We start from the raw sequence: 13,585 nt of genomic DNA on the forward strand, positions 1-13,585 counted from the left end.
GGCGATAACATTAATGGTTTGATCACCAAAAATACTAGCCCATCTGGACTATTGGATGTAAATGGGCCGGGTTGGTATGCTGGGCTCTTACGCCAAGCCAAGCATAAAATAACAGAAATAGCCACAAATTTCTACTCAATTTTCGGTCCGAGCTCAAATATAGAGACTTTATATCTAACATGGGCCAAGCATGGGGTTGAAATTTTAAAAATGCTGGCCTTGGGTTGTCCACGGCCAGGATTGCTCAATTTTCCTTGGTTGCAACTCAGGTTCCAGCATGTGTCGCCATCCTCTGGGCCCCACATGCTGAGTGATTCAGTGATTGGAACTGTCCAATCTGTGTAAACTATACGCTATACATTCCGCCACAGGAAATTTATAATAAACGGATGATTTTGACCATCCTATCTGCAGAGAAAATGTTTAATGGCTTAGATTTAAACCTAAAATAAAATATAAGAATAATCAATAAAAGAGGATTATGGGAAAATGGCTTACTTGTAGTTGAAAGGAGAAAATGAACGGTTCAAATCATTGGACCGCCTCATCATGTGAGACTCAGTGGGCACCAGCACACGCCCTTGATCCTGAATTGCCACAGAGGCAAAACGAACTGCTCAATAGAAGATGAAATCATGGGAGCAATTTGATACTGTGGCAGAGTGTGATGGATGATACAGATGGACCTATATTTATATACGTGGCATATATATTGGACGGATTGCATACTGACACTACATAGTGAGGTTGGTACAGAACGGTGCTCTGTGGGTCCCACCATGATGTATGTGTTTTATCCATTCCGTCCATCCATTTTGAATCATTAGTTTATGGCATGGCGAGAACAATGAGGCAGATCCAAATCTCAGGTGGACCACAGCACGTGAAAACAGTGGTGATCGAATGCCAAACATTCACTCAGACCTGGATGAAGGGAAAACACGAATATCAGCTTGATCCAAAACTTTTGTGGCCCCAAGAAGTTTTTAATGTTCGGGTGTTCGATCACCAATGTTTTCATGTGCTGTGGTCCATCTAAGATTTGAATATGTCTCATTTTTTGGCTCATACCCTAAAATGAGGTGAAAAAAATGGATGGATGGCATGGATAACGTACATCTTGGTGGGGCTCACAGATCACTGTCCATTAAGTATACCTAACTCAGATTAAACCGTTTAAATCACAAACCAAATTGCAGACAGATTATAAATGTAAAATATTGCTATTTTGATTATTATAATATCTGATTATATATATATATCTATATATATATATAAGTTGAAATGAGGACTATTATTCGTGTTGACCGTCCATCAGACTAATCAACGGTGAAGCCCACTGTACGTGCGCTTTTCTTTTGAGTCAAGGCAAAATGAGAATTTCCGAATGCCCGCATATTGCCAGAACATAAAAGGTTTATTCTTCATTGCCCTTTATTTTATTGCACTTTGGAAGGGTCCTGGCTTTCAATGAACTGAGGTTCTGGTATAATCAGTAGAACGATCATATGGTACGGCAATATTTTCCACAGTATACGTGGCATGGTAACTTGTCATTTGGAACAGTCTATCCTGTTAGGATAACTATTGATGGTAAATTGTTCAAAACTAACATCGACCAGATGGCACTGTTCGGCTGATCAAAGGCCTACAAAGCAACGGTAGCAAATAAAAGTGGTTAATGGTCAAACATTCGGCAAGGAAATATGAAATAATTTGAGAGGTTGGATTGTCTAAATGTGTTGTTTTAGACACATAAGCCATCCATGATAAGGCCCACAAAATGGACAGATGCGATTGATTCCTTACTCTGCCATGTGTGATGTGGAGAGATGGGTGTACCAAATTCCAGTTCTTCCGACAGTAACGTATGAATAAAAAAAGAAGGCACCAAACCATTAGTCCCAAGAGAAATTTACGACTGTAGACCCCACCTTTTATCCATTGGATATTCTTAAAGCACTACAAACTTAACATACGCATTTAGACCTCCTCATAGAGGATAAATTCCAGGATGAAAATACCCCTCCTTTTCATGGAAACAGATTGGCTACTCTACCTGCCACCCACCAATGGCGAATCATAGATGGTATGTGGGCCCCACCATGATGTATGCTTTTCATCCATGCTCTCCATATATTTTTCCAGATCATTTTATGGTATGAGACCAAAAATGAGGTATATCCAAATCTCAAGTGTACCACATTATAGGAAATAGTGTTGAATGAGCGTCAACCATTAGAAATCCTCCCCCGTCTAAGTTGGGGCCCACTGTGATGTTTGTGAGAAATCCTCCCCATCTAAGTTCATTCATAGGGTCACAAAGACCCAAATGAAGAGGATAAACAAATTTCATAATGATCCAAAACTTTTGTAACCCCTAAAAGGGTTTCAATGGTAGACGTTCAATTCGCCACTGCCTTTTACAGTGTGGTCCACTTAATAGCTAGATCTGTCTTATTTTTCATCTCAAGCCTTAATACAAGTTCGCCAAATAGATGGACAGTTTGGATATAACACATATCTCATAATGGGACCTACAAAAATCGGTGGGGATTATAATAGGGAAAAAAAGAAACCAGCGAGTTGGGGTCGACCGGGTTAGGAACTGGTCGACTAGGTCAGAGCTGGGCCTATGGCTACGGATTATAACCGTAACCATAACTATAGGGCTATGCACTTTTTTTCTCTTTATTTATTTATTATTATTATTTTTTTATTTTTTACATGGAGAACTTTATTCTACCTACATTTTTCTTTATATATATATATATATATATATATATATATATATATGTATGTATGTCTCTCTCTCTCTGTTTTTTTTTTTTTTTTTCATTTCTTTCTTTATTCATTTAACAAGAATATCTTCTAAACCAAAATTAGTTACTTGACATACCACATATGATTTTTGGGTAGGAGAAGTTACTTTAGCCAACTAATCTAGTTATTTTTCAAGATTCCATCAGGTCGATGGTCGAAAATCCATTTTCATTCACTTCGTGGTCAATTTCAATTAGTTCGCGGTCAAACTGGAAATTCAGCGGGGTAAATATAAAATTGAGCGGGGCAAACATGAAATTGAGCGGGACAAACTAGAAATTGAGCGGGGGAAACATGAAATTGAGCAGGGTAAACTAGAAATTCAGCGGGGCAAACATGAAAATTGAGCGGGGGCAAACTAGAAATTGAGCGGGACAAACCGAAAATTGAGCGGAACAAACCAGAAATTGAGTGGGACAAATTAGAAATTGAGCGGGGCAAATTGAAAATTGAGCGGAGTAAACTAGAGATTGAGCGGGGCAAAACAAAAATTGAGCGGGGCAAATTAGAAATTGAGCGGGGCAAACTGAAAATTGAGAGGGGCAAACTAGAGATTGAGCGGGGCAAACCGGAAATTGAGCGGGGTAAACTAGAAATTGAGCAAGGCAAACTAGAAATTGAGTGGAACAAACTAAAAATTAAGTGGGGCAAACTAGAAATTAAGCGGGGCAAACTGAAAATTGAGCAGGGCAAACTAGAAATTGAGCGGAGTAAACCGGAAATTGAGCAGGGCAAACTAGAAATTGAGCAGGGCAAACTGAAAATTGAGCGAGGTAAACTAGAAATTTAGCGGGGCAAACTGCAAATTGGAGGACTACTTCATTATGAACATAAGGAAAATATTATTAGTTTCACCATTTCTTCTTAATTAAACTAATGCTTGCAATTCAATCTATTTCCATTTCGCATCCAAACACAACTCATGTGTTAACTCGAACTATTTCTAAGAAGAACAGTTCTTAAGATCCAACGATTAAAGAATAAGACACATACCAGAACATAGATTCCTGTCCTTGAGAATCCTGGCATTTTGATTGAAATGGCTCAATATATGATATATCAAAAGAGACAAGTATCAAAATGTGGTTGATATTTATCCATACCTCCCACTTTGATAAATGAGGTGATGATTGTCGTAGTATAGTGTCGATAGTTCTAATCGACCAAATAATTCAGGATACTTTAAAGGATCCATTAAAATATCTAGTAAAATCTCGATCTTTAATGAATTACCATATAATATAGTGCATATTGAAGAATGGTAATTTCTAGTTTGCCCCGTTGAATTTTTAGTTTACCCCGCTGAATTTCATGTTTGTCCCGCTGAATTTCTAGTTTGCCCCGCTCAATTTCATGTTTGCCGCGTTGAATTTCATGTTTGCCCCGCTGAATTTTATGTTTGTCCCGCTGAATTTCTAGTTTGCCCCGCTGAATTTCATGTTTGCCCTGCTAAATTTCTGGTTTGCCCCATTGAATTTAATGTTTGCCCCGCTCAATTTCTTGTTTGATTCGCTCAATTTCATGTTTGCCCCGCTGAATTTCTAGTTTGCCCCCCTTAATTTCTAGTTTGCCCCGCTCAATTTCATGTTTGCCCCGCTGAATTTCTAGTTTGCCCCGCTGAATTTCATGTTTGCCCCGCTGAAATTCTAGGTTGCCCCGCTCAATTTCATGTTTGCCCCACTGAATTTCTAGTTTGCCCTGCTCAATTTCATGTTTGCCTCACTGAATTTCATGTTTGCCCCGCTGAATTTCTAGTTTACCCCGCTGAATTTCATGTTGCTCCACTGAATTTTATGTTTATCCTGCTCAATTTCTAGTTTGCCCCGCTCAATTTCATGTTTGCCCGTGAAGTGAAGGGAATTGATTGTAAAATGAATTGAATTGACCGTGAGGTGAAGGGAATTGACTGTGAAATGCATGAAATGAATTGGATATAGCACATATATTCGATTAACAAATTCTACTTAATTTTTCATGTTGCAAAACCTACTAAATTCCACTGTTTAAATTCTACTACGTACGTCAAATGAACCCTTGTGTTATTTTCAAGTTGGATTTGCAAAATTACAATTTGAGTGCCACTTCCTGTCATTCCCTCTTGGTTAAAATGATTGTTCTCAATTGAATTCACCTATAAGTCCAAACACAATTCAATCATTTGCCGGAGAACTTGTTGCTAAACCCATGGTCATGATCATCATAACATGATGAATTACTGATAGCTAATCAAAATGCATATCTGCTCTTAAATTTTAAATATTTTTTATTTTATTTTTTTACAAAAAATAGAATCAGTGAACACTTGTTGTTTGAGCAGTGTGGTGGAATATGTGACAATAAGGTGGGTGGGACCTAACTGTGGGGCCCACTGTGATGTATGTGACTATATTCACGCCTTTCATCCATAAAACAACTTGACCCGGTCAACCCCAACTCGATGTCTCACTACCCACTTGTTTTTGTCAATGGATACGGTTATATCTACGGTTATAATCCGTAGCCACAGGGAGCCCCCTGCTTTAGCTACCACTTTTTTGAGAAGCAAGGCCATTTTGGCTCTTTTTTTTTTGTTTACCGTGTTCCTTTTGTGGGTCCCATCATAAGGTCTATGTTATATCTAAACCTTTCATTTATTTGGCGAGCTCATATTAAGGCTTAAGATGAAAAATAAGATAGATCTAACTATCACGTGGACCACACTGTAAAAGGCAGTGGGGAATTGAATGTCTACCATTAAAACCCTTTTAGGGGCTACAGAAGTTTTGGATCATTATGAAATTTGTTTTTCCTCTTCATCCAGGTCTTTGTGACCCTATGAATGAACTTAGACGGAGAGGATTTCTCACAAACATCACAGCAGGCCCCGCTTGAGTTCCCAGCAGCAGGGACGTCCGTCGGCGCTCGTCTCTGCACGCTGGCCAATCTGCAAGGCAGGGGTATTTTCGTCCTGGAATTTATCATCCGTACAAGGAGGTCTAAGTGCGTATGTTAAATTTGTATTGCCTCATGAGTATCCAATGGATAAAAGGCGGGGTCCACGGTCACAAATTTCTCTAAGTCCCAACACCCAACTGATGACGGTATCCACGCTTTTCTCAAATCCCACCTGATTCCAGAAGACTATGGTTTTCTCAAAACTAAACCCAAAACTCACAAAATCCATCGGAATTCCAAAAATCCATGGGCCTGGTTGATTCTACATATACTTGTAGCCTCCATTCCATAATCCCATCATTCCAACCTCTCATTGTAGCTCATCCAACTTCAATCCCCACCGTTCAATCGTCAATCCCATTGAATCTAAGACACCCCATTAAGCCATCTCCATTTAAGCATCCTTTCAATGGGGTGCTTAATCTTACTCGAGTGGTAGACTCTTAGGAGCTTCAACACCGGGTCGAGGGTTCGAATACCGATGGTGGTGAAATTCCACTAGGATGAGTGTGTGGGGTATGTGTGCGTGTGTCATAAAATTTTTTTTAAAAATAAATAAATAATAAAAAATAATAATAATAATAATAAAGCATCATCTCATTGAAGATTAACCCCATGGCTTCTCCTGTTCTTCTCGTCTGAGCTACTCAGACCATAGGACTCAAACCTTGCCATCGGCGTCAAGAGTTCGATCCAACCGTCCACATGTGCTCAACTGGCAGCAAATGGATCTGCAGGGAAAAGGGTCATCAGGAAACCGGGTAAATCGTCATCAGCACGAAGCGATGGAGAGATCTTTGAGGGACTGCCGGAGATGAAAGTGTCTGCTGAGTTGATTCGGCCTTAGAAAGCCATTTTGTTCAGATTAATAAATTTATGTAACATGTAAATTAAATTTTTTATTCAAGGAAAATGCATTTGTCCTTTTATTGGCACTAATCTTCATGCTCTTGTCATCTAATCCGTGTAAAAGATGGGACCCATCATAAAATATCATCTATTCAAAAGGTTAGTCTAATTCACTCATTGAATGGGCCAAAACATAGAAATCAGTGGACGGCTGGTGATCTGACCCAACGTACAGCTATAGCCTACCTGATGAATTGATCGGCTTAGTTTCTGTGGTAGATTATCTTCATGACTGTTCCCATTGTTTGCACGGCAGGGATGTTCCGCACATATGGCACGTTAGCAGGAGGTGAAGTGCGTAATCCTAATTTGATAACGCGTACTAACGCGTCACTTAAGAGGACCCCTTCCGCTCACACGGTGCACCATCACACGTACCACACGTGCAACTGGAAGCGGGCTCACAAAGGTGGGATCGGATTAGTTGTAGCCCCACCTCAACCAACATGGTGCGGCACTTACCATGGGGCCCACCTTGATGCATGTATTCTATATCCAGGCTGTCCAACTGTTTTTTCACGTCATTTTAGAATGAGCCCAAAAATGAAGAAGATCTAATTCTCAAGTGGAACATACTATAAGAAATAGTGGTGATTGAACAATCAACCATTAAAAACTTCCTCGGACCCACCCTAATTGGCACAGGGAGGGATGTGATGAGGTTGATCACTGTCTTCCTCATGAAATAATTACATCAATCCATGGAGCTCTTTGAATTCCTCACATAGCTTCCTTGAATCCGTAAGCAATACAAGCAAGAATAATTCTTAATAAATTTGAAATAATTTGATCGGTGATTAAAAAAAATTAAATTACAACCCTTTAAATAATGAGTTCAAACTTAGGACGGCATTTTAGACCTAGACTCCAACTCAAACACTCTAGAAATGTGACGTACTATAAATAGTAAACTTAACTATTTATGGACAATCTCTATTCTTACTAAATTTCATGGTTTTCAGCCAAAAATAATGTGTCCAATTTAGACCAACCACCTAACATTTTTAAGCCCTTTTTCATATTGGGCACGCCTTATACAACTCAAAGGATCAAAAGGTATATTCCAACTAAAACTTACTATTTATAGTAAAAACAAAAATAAATGAGACTTTTGATTGTCAATATGATGGAATCTCGCAAATCCAGCATTGGCAACCCAGCATAGTGGGTTGGTTGGCTTAAGTAGGTTCTCCTACCCCAAAATCATGTATAATATGTCAAAAAACTTGTTATGGGAAAAGATGGGCTGACCTCGGAAGAGATGGACTCGGTACAGCCAACCAAATGAACTTGCCATAGCCAAGTGAAGTCTCAGCTCGTCGGCATAGCTCGTCTAGTCCTGGCTTGATAGTAACTAGGGCTTGACTTCCAAGATCTTTTGTAGAGCTTTCACATCAGCTTGGAACCCAAAAGAAGCCATTACACTTCCAACTTGACTGCCTCCAACCCAACCCTTCTCGCCAAGTACACCAGGATCAGCTCACCTAGGGGCTCGGACTATCACAGGTGAGACCTAAACTTTGAGGTCAGCTCGGATGAGAACATGGTCAGCGGTCACGTTGAGGGGTCAACTCCGGTAACGCAAGACAGGAGTAACGCCCGACGCACGATCTTAGCGAAACCGACTACATCAACGGTTGCACACATCTCGCCTAATGGTTGAGATCGTGCCGAGAATGGCGGGTACGATTACTTCAATCAAAAGGTATAAATATGAGATGAATCCATTGGAACAAGTACACAATATCTTATATCCTAAGCCCCAGCTATACTACTTAGACCCAGATTCCCAGATTCCTAACCTGACTTTGGCATGGGAGGGTCTCCCGCTCTAGCCAGGGTCTCCTTAGTCTGTCTCTTGTATAGGCTAACAGAGCTTGGAGTGAGCATTCGGAGCTCGGCTAGGGTGAACCAGATTCTTGCATCAACATTTTGGCACCGTCTGTGGAAAATCGTAACAAAAAGTTTTGGTAGCTTTACCAAAGATGGTCAGAGGAAAGAAGAAGGCACTCCCAATAACAGCCACGGAACCTGAGCCTACATGACAACGACACTCATCCTCAGTACTTCATGCTGAATCGGCTCCAACGGGGTCGTCTCAATGGACTGGAGCCGAGGAGGCAAGTATCGGGCGTTGCAGAATCAAGTGCAGGTGTTGGTTGACGAGATAAACCAAATGAAGCAGTAGCAAAGGACGGGACAACTGTCACCCCTTGATCAGGGAGAGGTCACCCCTGTGGCGGCGGGACAACTTGTCCACGTAAGCTCGCGAGCATAAGTGTCCCAGAGCATGTCAGCTCGAGCTCCGAACACTATACGAAATGCAACAGCTCGAGCACCGACTTACGTGTTTGAAACCTCGGCATTAACACCGACTGACCTCCACCATGAATTGGAAAGGAGGAGAAGGGGCAAAACACCCGAGGTTAAAACTCCTTGTGAAGTAGTTGCTCAGAATAGAGATCCATGGGAAACCCAACTTGATGAACTTCGAAATCAAATCAAGACCCTGTAGCGAGACCACCATGCACCAGTCCCAACCGCAGTGGAAGTAATGATGGAGGAGACTGAACCTCCATTTACCAGCGACATCATGGACGCGATAATGCCTTCGAGGTTCAGAATGCCCCCCATTATTCAATACTTGGGTCTGGGGATCCAGCGGAGCATATGGAATCCTATCACTTGTGGATGCAAATCCAGTTGGCCTCAGAAACGATAATGTGCGGGGCATTCTCCATAACCCTCATGGGGGCTGCGAGAAGTTGGTACTGACAACTTAAGCCGAGGTCAATCCGCACATTCGCCGAGCTCAGTAGAGCCTTCCTAATGTAATTCATCGTCGAAAAGAAGAGCCGTAAACCATCGACTCACCTACTCACCCTCAAGCAAAAGAGTGGAGAGTCGTTGAAAGATTATATCTCTCGCTTCAACGAGGAGGCCCTACAGGTTGACACTTACTTCGAGAAATTTGCTCTGACCGCGATGATCAGCTGGCTCAAAGACGGGAGATTCCTCTTCCTTATAGGGAAAAACTCGCCGACTATGCTTAGAGAGCTCATAAATCGTGCACAGAGGTACATGAATGCTGAAGAGTTCTTAAGCTTGCAAAAGAATAACCAAAGCTCGGAATAAACGTCCAAAGAGAAGAGGCGGAAGGATGAAGCACCGCCGCAGGCAAATAAGAGGAGGTTAGACGATAGTGCCTCCCATGATCGAAGGTTAAGCAGGAGGCCTGAGAGCAAATTCAGCTCGTATACTCCCCTCAACACGTTTCCGAAGCAGATCTTACTAGATATCCGGGACAAGAGACTGCTGCATTGGCTGAGTTGTATGAAGACGGAGGCAGGCCAGCGGGATAAACTCAAGTATTGCTGCTTTCATCGCGATGACAGGCACAATACCAGTGATTGTGTCGACCTAAAAGATGAAATTGAAACTCTCATTCATAAAAGACATTTGTGATAGTATGTGAAGGAAGAGAAACAACCTTGGAAGGATGAGTCGTCGAGTCGAGCCACGAACGAGAAATCCGAACAATATATGGGAGACCATCAGGAGGTGGGGACTTAAACCAGGCTCGAAAAGCCCATACTCGTAGTACCAACCCAAAGCATTATGTTTATTTAGCCGACAGATCGAGTAAAGAGCCTCAGATGGGCCTGTACAACCTGACGTTCACAGAGGATGATGCACGAGGGATTCAACACCCACATGACAATGAGCCAGTGGTTGCAATGCCCATAGCTAATCGGAAGTTGTATCAAATCCTGATCAACACTGGAGGCTCGGCCGGCATCTTGTACTTTGAGGCATTCAACAAGATGGGGATTGACAGATCGTGCCTCCGACCTATCCGGACCCCGCTGCATGATCTCCCTCCCAGTCACTGTTGGAGAGGGTTGGAATCAGGTCACCTTGTTGGTCGACTTCTTGGTAGTCAACATACCGTCGGCATACAACGTCATCCTTGACCGACCTTCCCTCAACTCCATGAGGGCGGTAGTCTCGACATACCACTTAATGACGAAATTCCCTGCACTATGGGGGGATCAGGTATCTCCGAGGAGATCAGCGAGAAGCGCGATGATGCTACTCCATGGCGGTCAGGAAGGGTGCGGCGAAACATGCCTTTACAGTTCATACTCTTAACCCTAGAGAAGTAGCCTCCGAGAGTTCTTCCATGGAAGACCTTGTGGTCCTCCCTCTCAATGACAAAGATCCGACTAAGATAGTTCAGCTCGGATCATCACTGTCCGATTATCAGCGGACACAGATGCTCGACTTCCTGAAACTTCATAAAGATGTCTTCGCCTGGTCTCATCATGATATGCTAGGTATCACCCCCGAGGCGATGGTTCACAAGCTGAACGTGGACCTGGAGTATAAACTAGTCAAGCAGAAGAGAAGAGCCTTTGAACTCGAGAGGTATGCTGCCATTGCCGATGAGGTCACCAAACTCCTCGGCGCTAGTTTTATCGAAGAAGATCATTACCCGGAGTGAATTGCCAACATGGTGCTTGTAAAAAAGACTAACGGAAAATGGCAGGTCTGCGTAGATTACTCCAACCTGAATAAAGCTTGTCCCAAAGACAGTTTTCCTCTTTTCAAGATCAACCAATTGGTCGATAGCACAGCTGGACATGAGCTTCTCACCTTCATTGATGCATTTTCCGGTTACAATCAGATGGTGATGCATCCTTCGGACAGACAGAAGACGACCTTCGTTACTGATAAAGGGTTGTACTAGTATCGTGTCATGTCATTCAGCCTTAAGAACACTAGCGCAACATATCAGAGGTTGGTCAACCAAATGTTTGCTCGGCAAATTCGCCGAACTATGGAAGTTTATGTCGAAGACATGCTTGTGAAGAGCATCAAAGCATTCGATCATATATTAGACCTCAGCGAGACCTTCTCAATCCTGTAGAGGTATCATATGAGGTTAAATCCGTCCAAATGTGTTTTTGGTGAAGGGTCGGGAAGTTCCTGGGTTTTCAGGTTAGTAAGAGAGGAATTGAAGCAAACCCAGATAAGATCAAGGCTCTCCTCAACATGAGCTCACCTCGGACAGTGAAGGAGATCCAGTGCCTCACTGGAAGAGTCGATGCGCTCAACCGTTTCATCTCCAAAGCCACCGATAAGTGCCTCCCTTCTCTCCAGCAATTGAAGGGTCATGAGAGGGCAGAGTAGACCCCCGATTATGATCAAGCCTTCCAGCAGCTGAAGCGGTATCTAGGGTCGCCACCACTACTCCCCATACCCGAAGAAGGAGAGCCCTTGCTCCTTTACTTGGTGGTTTCTGCATCAGCCGTCAGCTCGGCTCTTATCAGAGAAACTGAGGGTAAGCAACATCTTGTTTATTATACTAGCAAGGTGCTGGTTCCAGCGGAGACACGGTACCCAATCATGGAGAAGCTTGCCTTAAGTCCGGTCGTCTTAGCACGCCGGTTACGCTCATACTTTCAGGCGCATTCCATCATCATTATCACAGACTCGTGGCTCCGACAAGTACTCTAGAAGCCCGACGTGTCTGAACGTCTGACTAAGTGGGATGTTGAGCTCGAGGAATTTGATATACAATATCGACTAAGGACTGCGATCAAAGGCCAAGCAGCAGATGATTTTATAGTGAAAATTACTACTTCGAACTGCGAGCTCAGAAGAACTAGCCCACAGGTTCTATCAGACTCGGCGACTATCCTTGCCTCAGCTCCTTCACCCCCTAAGGATGCTGGAGTTGAGATAAGGTCTGAAAGATGGATCCTGTTCATAGACGGGTTGTCCAATTCAAAGCGAGGAGGAGTGGGGATCGTGCTGGTCACACCTGACACAACAACCATTCAATATGCAATCAGGCTCAGTTTCAGAGCATCGAACAACAAGGCTGAGTATGAAGCACTATTGGGCGGACTCAGATTAGCCGTCAGCCTAGGAGTCCAGTTCATCGACATCCGATATGATTCCTAGCTCGTGATGAACCAAGTATTGACAGAGTACGACGCAAAGGAGGCAAGGATGATAGCCTACTTAGGCGAGACATGAAAAATGATGGGAAGATTCAAGGAGTGTGTTGTGAATCAAATACCAAGAGCTGAAATTCCTGGGCCGACGCCCTCGCGAAACTTGCCTCGGCAACTGAAGGGAACATCCTGAGGATTGACCCTGTGGAGTTCCTAGACACATCGAGCATCAACCGAGCCGACCAGGAGACCATCAACCTGCGAACGGTTTCAAGTTGGATGGACCCTATAGTCAGATAACTCATAAGCGGCGAGGTCCCCCAAGATAGGTTAGAGGCTTGGTGTCTGAGAGTCAGGGCAGCTCGGTACACGATTATAGGTGGTACCTTGTACAAAAAAGGGTACTCTCAGCCATACCTCAGATGCCTTCAACTCGATGAAGAAAAATATGTGATCCGAGAGATACATGAAGGAATTTGCGATAATCACTCCGATGCCCGCGCCTTGGCTCAAAAGATAATTTGTCAGGGGTACTTCTAGCTAACAATCTAAGAAGATTCTAAGGGTTTCGTCCGAAGATGCAATAAGTGTCAAAGATTCATTGTCGTCCCGAGGCAGCCAACGGAAGAGCTAACCCCCATGAGTGAACCGTGGCCATTTGCCCAGTAGGGGATCAATATCATTGGCCCTCTGTCGCAAGGCAAGGGGCAGACCAAGTATGCGATTATAGCAGTTGATTATTTCACCAAATGGACAGAGGCCGAGCCCGTAGCAAAGATTACTATATAAAAGTTAATAGACTTCGTCTGGAAGAACATCATCTGTTAGTTCAGCATCCCGCGCACTATTGTGTCCGATAACGGGAAACAGGTCGACAATGACAGGTTCAGGGGCATGGCCGAAGGCTCGGCATTGTCAACGCTTATTCGTCGCCTTGTCATCAGTAGTCCAACGGA

The sequence above is a fragment of the Magnolia sinica genome, chromosome 7 (assembly GCF_029962835.1).
Source record: "Magnolia sinica isolate HGM2019 chromosome 7, MsV1, whole genome shotgun sequence".
Lineage (NCBI taxonomy): Eukaryota > Viridiplantae > Streptophyta > Magnoliopsida > Magnoliales > Magnoliaceae > Magnolia > Magnolia sinica.